This window comes from Gavialis gangeticus, unplaced genomic scaffold (assembly GCF_001723915.1).
Source record: "Gavialis gangeticus isolate Ggan-Ray unplaced genomic scaffold, GavGan_comp1, whole genome shotgun sequence".
NCBI classification, from domain to species: Eukaryota; Metazoa; Chordata; order Crocodylia; family Gavialidae; genus Gavialis; species Gavialis gangeticus.
In genome coordinates, this window is record NW_017729027.1 from 32632011 (window position 1) to 32639523 (window position 7513).

Here is a 7513-nt window from a genome sequence, read left to right on the forward strand (position 1 = left end):
TGTAGTAGACCCCCACCATTAGATCCCTCTCCCCACGGCTCCCTTGTATCTTGACCCATAGCACTTCAGCTTGCCCGTCCTCTGACCCCATTCTGCTGTCAGAGGATGCATATTGCTCCTTGACATAGAGCGCCACATGCCCACATTTCCTTCCTCCTCTATCCCGCCTGTAAAGCCTATAGCCCCTAATGCTAACTGCCCAGTTGTGGGATGAATCCCACCACGTTTCTGTTAGCCCTATTATGTCTGGGTCTGAACTGGCTATTCTGAGGGCAAGTTCCTCCTGTTTATTCCCCAAACTATGAGCATTGGTATATAGGCATTTAAGGCCTTGCCTAGCTGCGTGTGCCACCCCCTGATTTGAGAGAATGTCTGGACCCCTGTTTCTTACCTGGGCACTCCTTGCATTTGTCACCTGTCTTGCTCAAGTGGTGTCTCCTCGTCTTCCTGCGGACCCCTCCCCCGGCGAGGCTAGTTTAAAGCTCACTGTACAAGATCAGTCAACCTGGAAGAGGAGACACACTTGCCTTTAGGAGAGAGGTGAAGCCCATCCCACCCCAGCAAGTCCCCCGCCCTAAAGCATGGGTCATTATCTAGGAACCCAAGGCCTGCCTGGCGGCACCAACTACATAAGCGCCGGTTGACCTCGCCAATGCAGGCCTCGTGTCACCATCCCCGCCTACTCAGCAGAAGAAGAGAGGAGACTACCACCTGCGCCCCGTCTCCTTAAGCTTGTCGCCCCTTATTATTCAAGTCATCCACCATACAGAAGGAGAACTCTAAGGCAATGTACCTAACAGTGCTCATACTCATGCAAATTCATATACATAAAATCTAAAATAGACATTACACCAGACCTGTCAATATATAGGGATTGACAGCTTATACAACCTACATTTTAAAATATGTTTTCAGACCTTCATTAATATTTTTTTAAATCCTGTTTCCATTTTTTAATGCCACAATATTTCTCTAGCTCATGTGTTTTATAATTAGAACACAGGGTTGAGGGGTACAGAACTATCATCAAATGTTCTAAACTCATTTTTTTCCATTTCTCCTTGCCTAATTGCTCATCGTTTTGGAATTCAGGAGGGAGCCATAAAAGTTAGATATGATTAAGCAAAGATTACTCAGACAGAACTGAGGTTTAGTAGTCAAAGGCTGATAAAAAGCTACTTTGAAAGATGTAAGAAATTCTTCAGCCCTTTTTTTAAAAGTTTCCCAGCAATGATGTGAAAGTTCCAACATCTGGAAACAGATTTGTTTTGTTGGCTCCCATGAATAGGTTCTAATTATATTTAACATCTTTACACCAGGAAACAGGATTTATCTGCACACGGCTCCTTCCTGCAATCAAATGCCCATAGTGAATGCTAGCACCAAGAAGTTAAAGATGCATTGAAAAGTTATAATGAAGTGTACAATCGGAAACATTTATCTATGATTCTTCCCCAGTATGAGCCACGCAATTGTGTAAAATCATTGGGAGCTGGTCTGCTGGCTATTCAAAGCTTAGACTGAGGAGTGGATTGAGCTGGCACTTTTTTTTTTTTTTTTACTTACACTTTCTGGCTTAGAACTGACAGGGATGCATGCCTCATGATTGAAAGTTATGTTGATGGAGTGGATTTAAATCCTGCTGATATACTCTGACATACTCTTAGCTTTTGCACATCTTAGGCTTCATTTTCCATTCCTGACAAATTATGTGTAAAATGCATAAAAGAGGATTATCGGGATGGATGGCATTTCCCTTGTTCTCATGTCATTGTCCAACAGAAATTAATACAACTTAATCCAGCCAGTTGCACCCAGACATCTATGGTCTCAAGGCCATTGGTAGCCACAAAGAGAACGCAAATAAACTCAGGCCATGATTTCTTAAGATAAAGTAGTTATTTATATTTCCATGTCATTCACAGAAACGAATTTCATGTAGAAGAAAAGAAGTGAAACATTTCACTTTCATACTGTACGCAACTACAAATTGCACATGTAAATGTGTCTTTACTGGGAAAACTCCAATAATTTTGTTGGGTACCAGAATTAACTGAATCCATCGGCACGAAGAATGCTCTGTGCCATTCCTCACCATCTCGCCAAAGGGGACACGGAAACAGATTATCAAGGATACCCTGAGTATTTTCCAAAACATGTTCTGTTTCTGGGTCATTTTAAAAAGCCAAATGCTGCTTTGTAGTGGATTGGGAAGTTGAATGATTGTCAAGAGAATGTGATTCCACACCAGCTTGTTTTCATATTGAGATTCTGTTCATGAATTTCCACCCTACCCCTCTACCTACACAGTGAAGAGAATTTCAAGTGTGTTATGTCCTTCCAATGCTAAAAGCAGATATGGATATAGAAATTTAAATCTTGATATTATTGTTTTTTACACGTCATTGGCTATCCCCTCAAAAGCTTTGCACTCTAGTCTCCTCTATTTCTCTTTGAAAATGAATACATAATTAAATTAATTTATGCACAGCCTTTGGTGTTTAAACTAGAATTTAAGCAGAATTTTTGTATCCCAATCCAACATTTAGATCTTCAAAACTGTAGTTCAGTCACCACTAAACTCCAGAGGTTTCCAAAGTCTTTAAACTGCCTCACTTTTTACATGAACCCAAGTCAGTGCAGGTTCTGTTTATAGACATGCACAGAAGCACCTCCATCTTGACACAGATGAAAAGATTGGTGTCTTTCTCATACCTAAGTACCATTGAGATTGACATTCCTTCACCTGAAGGGGACTGATCTGCCAAGGTTTCTCAAAACAGTGCAGCTGTGGCTTTCCTTCAAAACACTGACAGAGGAGGAAAAGTGGTTGCTCTCTTCATGTATCTAATAATTTAGTGGTTAGAATAGTCAGCCAGGATATAGGCTCAATTTCCTCCTGGCTTTGAGTGTGTTTACAACCAAATCTCCCATCTCCCCAAAAAGTGCTCTAAGCAGCAGGCAATAATAAGGCAGCCTAGGGACTCTCTAACTCCTGTTGAAGTGGCTCCATTTTGCATGGGGACAGAGAGTACAATAAGGAGTATGACTGCATAGTTTAGTGATTAGGACCCTTACCTTAGACACAGAGAAGGGCATGATCCCAGATGGCTTTTTGAAAGTAGAGTTTCAGCATCAACTGTAAAGAGAAGGCTCAGTGAAAGGAAGTGCCTGCCAGTGTTGCCAAATAAGTCATCTAAATCCAACACTGTCCCCACTCTCCTACTGCAAAGCACCTTCCAAGAAGGCTGGACCACCTGGCAGCACCTTCCCATTGCACTTCATCATGCACCCCTGGATGATGGCTTCCTAATGCATCCTCACCTGAGTCATTTAACAACTTCTTTGCCTCCATTTTTCTGAGCAGGGACTAGGTCCTCCCCCCTTCATGGTCCCTGACGGTCCCAGGGGAGGTGCAGCCAGGCCCGGGTTGGAGTGGATCTAGTCAGGGACCTCCTGATGGGACTAGACATGTCCAAATCAGCAGGTCCTGATGACCTCCACCCCAGAGTGCTGACAGAATTAGCAGAGGTCATTGCTGGTCCCCTGGCACAGCTTTACGAGCACTCATGGTATTCTGGCAAGATGCCAGAGGACTGGAAGAGGGCCAATGTGGTCCCCATTTTCAAAAAAGGGAGGAGGGAGGACCCAGGAAATTATAGGCCTGTTAGTCTTACCTCGGTCCTGGGGAAGCTCTTCAAGAAAATTATCCAGGAGCACATCTGTGAGGGACCAGCAGGGGAGTGTAGGCTTAGCGGCAACCAACATGGGTTCATCAGAGGCAGGTCCTGTCAGACCAACCTGGTGGCCTTCTGTGATAAGGTCACTAAATCCCTGGTCGCAGGCATCGCAGTGGATGTAGTCTTTCTGGACTTTAGAAAAGCCTTCGACACTGTCTCTCACCCCATTCTCATTAAAAAATTAGGTGACTGTGGTGTCGACACCTCCACAGTCAAATGGGTCACCAATTGGCTGGAGGGCTGTACCCAGAAAGTGGTGGTGGATGGGTCTTTCTCGACCTGGAGGGATGTGGGCAGTGGGGTCCCGCAGGGCTCGGTCCTCGGGCCCGCACTGTTCAACATTGTCATCAGCGACTTGGACAAGAAGGTGAATAGCTCCTTGTTCAAATTCACAGATGACACTAAGATGTGGGGGGAGGTAGGCACTCTAGAGGGGAGGGGCAGGCTGCAATCAGATCTGGACAGGTTACAGAGGTGGGCGGATGAGAATAGGATGGGTTTCAACACTGACAAATGCAAGGTACTGCACCTGGGGAGGAAGAACCAGCAGCATACCTACAGGCTGGGGAACTCCCCTGTCACCAGCACAGAGGCAGAAAAGGATCTTGGAGTCATTATTGACTCAAAGATGAACATGGGCCATCAATGTGGGGATGCAGTCAGAAAAGCTAACCGCACCTTGTCATGTATCCACAGGTGCAACACGAGCAGGTCCAAGGCGGCGATTCTCCCCCTCTATGTGACCTTGGTCAGGCCACAGCTGGAGTACTGCATCCAGTTCTGGGTGCTGCACTTCAGGAGGGATGTGGACAACATCAAGAGGGTCCAGAGGAGGGCCACTCACATGATCAGGGGGCAGCAGGGCAGGTCCTATGAGGATAGGCTATGGGATCTGAACCTGTTCTGCCTCCACAAGAGGAGGCTGAGAAGGGATCTGGTGGCCATCTATAAACTGGCCAGGGGAAATCAGCAGTTAATGGGAGAGTCCTATTCCCCTGAACACTACCCAGAGTAACAAGGAACAACAGCCATAAGCTGACAGAGAGCAGATTCAGGCTGGATATCAGGAGGCACTACTTCACAGTCAGGGCAGCTAGGATCTGGAACCAACTTCCAAGGGAAGTAGTCCTCGCTCCTACCCTGGGGGTCTTCAAAAGGAGACTAGATAGACACCCCATGGCTAATTGCTGAGCTACGGGGGCACTGGGTCCCCTGTGCACTCAGTGGTGGACCTGGAAGTGGGCTGCAAGTACTTTTGTTCCACTTCTGGGTCTGCTGCTGAGCACACAGGGGGTCCCTCCTCACTCCTGTGGGACACTGCATCTGCCCCACCATTTCAGCATTCATGAGCCATACCTGGTGTATGTAGAAAAAACATATAAAGCTGTGTCTATGGACGAATTGCTGATTCTCCCAATCAGAATTGAATCTTCAGATTATCGAGAGGGTCCAGAGGAGTCATCTCCCTAGTCGTTGGACACCGCATGGAGTCAGGGTTTAACTCTACCCACCTTTTGTACTAACACTCTCAGGGACTTGAACTGGGTAGAATAGCACATAAACACATAAGTCCACTGTAGTACCTAATAGGTGGAACAGAATCTGGCCCTTAGATCACTGACAGCAGTAATGGAAGAGCAAAGAGGAGCAGTAAGTGGGAAAGTTGAAAAGAAAAAAGTCCCCTCCATTTTTCTAACTAAGGAGGGCAGTGGTGAAACTGAAAGGTCTATGAACGTCATTGATGGAAGGGAAATATGCTTCTAGCTCACAGATAAAATGAAGGAGCAGTTCTGGTGCGGAGACAAAGAAGAAAAGCCACTTCTGTTTCAACTCATGGTTTTCTACCTCAGTAGAGAGAGCAAGAGTTCAGTGACAGATGGTTTTTCTGCAACAATTGAGAAAGAAAAAACATTTGAACAGATTTTACCTAACTAATAAATTATATAGTTTATTCACTATGTGCACATTCAGTAACAACTTACAAACATTTTAACTCCTTTTCCAATAGTTAACCAAAGATTCATAAGCTATGCCCATGTTAAGAGGGCTTTCCCAGTAGATCTATAGTAGTATATTAAAAAATGCAAAGTATTCCTAGTGCGGATGCTAAATGTACTAGCAAAATTGAGCATTTGCTGATATAGTTTATCCTAGTTGCCCCCAAAAGAACAAGACATACCAGCAAAAGTGCAATCTTGCCCTTATAACTACATCTAAGGCCTGCTGCCTGGTAGCTGTATTCATCAGGGACTGTACCACTCCACACCCCAAAGTGAAAGAAGTACACTAGCAGAAATTTGAGATGAATATATAGCCAGAAACAAATTTATAGCAAACATAGTTTTTCTTTTCATTTTCCCTAGGGGGAAAAAAAAAACACTTGCATAGATCTGGGGGAAAAAACAAACTTCTCACACAGCAACAAATGGGGTTGAACAAATAATTCACAATGACCTGTTTATTTCACAAATATATATTCTAGTTACCATTTTTAGTCATGAATAGCTCTCATCATTCATTTGTGTGTGTGGAAGTCAATAGAGAGTGAATATGTTAGAACTGGACAGTAAGGTTCAAGGAAGTGCTGCCCCTTTTTGCCACCCTCACAACACTGGGGGTGACCATGGCGGAGAAAAAACAAAAATCTGACTACTGAAAAATTCCAGCAGTTTAAGCCAAGCAAGTATTTAAGATTTAAGACAACCCTACCCCATAGCAACACCTCGGAAGCTACAGTCTTGTTCCACAAAATCTTAGCTTTTGTTGCTAAAAACAAGTCTAGCTGGTATGAAAACCTCTACAACTGGAATCTGACTACAACTAAAGTAGAGATGAAGCTGCAGAGGGCCTGAAAAAACAGCTCCGAGAGTCATGTACCATCCACTGATTGGTTGAACTCAATCATAATTTAAATGTCAAGCATATTAACTATTTCATCCCTTGTATAAGAGAGGAGAGCAATATCACACATCTGGATAACTTAATCCAAGCAACATTTCCTTCTAATGAAACATATGGCATTTGAACAATGCTAAAGAAGCTGAGTCCAAGAAATCTACCACAGCCCCCAGCCGTATTTGGTATGTCTACAACTGCCACAGTGTTTATACAAACCAGAATCCCAGAAAAGATACACACTGTACCTGCCCTAACTTAGAACATGGACCTTTGAGCACTGAAGGCACACACAGAGCCTCACTGTGGTTACTGTGTGAGTACAGTTTTGCAAGAATACTGCCACTCCCCTTGCTCCCCCACAAAAAATATGACCCCCTCTGTATGAGTCTGTTCTATAATTGATGTTACCCCTTAGTCAAGCCCCTGGCCTAACCAAGAATAAGTCAAGTACAAATATGGCACTGCCATTCCCCCTCTTCTTGCACCAACAGCTTGGTTTACTTATTTCAAGCGACCACAGTCTTCTGGTTATTAGGGGTGTGTGAAGCAGGCCATATTCGATTTGATTTCAGCCTGATTCAGGAGACAGTGATTCAATTTGCTGATTTGGGTCACTGTCCCAATTCAATTCAGCTGAATCCATAGTTTCATAGTTTCATAGTTTCTAGGGTCAGAAGGGACCTGAGCAGATCATCTAGTCCGACCCCCTGCCATGGCAGGAAGAGCAGTGGGGTCAAATGACCCCAGTAAGGTGGTCATCCAACCTCCTCTTAAAAACCCCCAGGGTGGGAGCCTGCACCACCTCACTTGGAAGCTGGTTCCAGACCCTAGCCGCCCTGACCGTGAAGTAGCGCCTCCTGATGTCCAACTTAAAC

At 44.6% G+C, this 7513-nt stretch overlaps 1 long non-coding RNA gene across 1 annotated transcript in view; it reads right to left on the minus strand.

Annotated features, from left to right (window-relative positions):
* The window catches only part of LOC109299978, a 205276-nt gene that overhangs the window by 190903 nt on the left and 6860 nt on the right, over nucleotides 1-7513 (minus strand). The window lies entirely within an intron of this gene.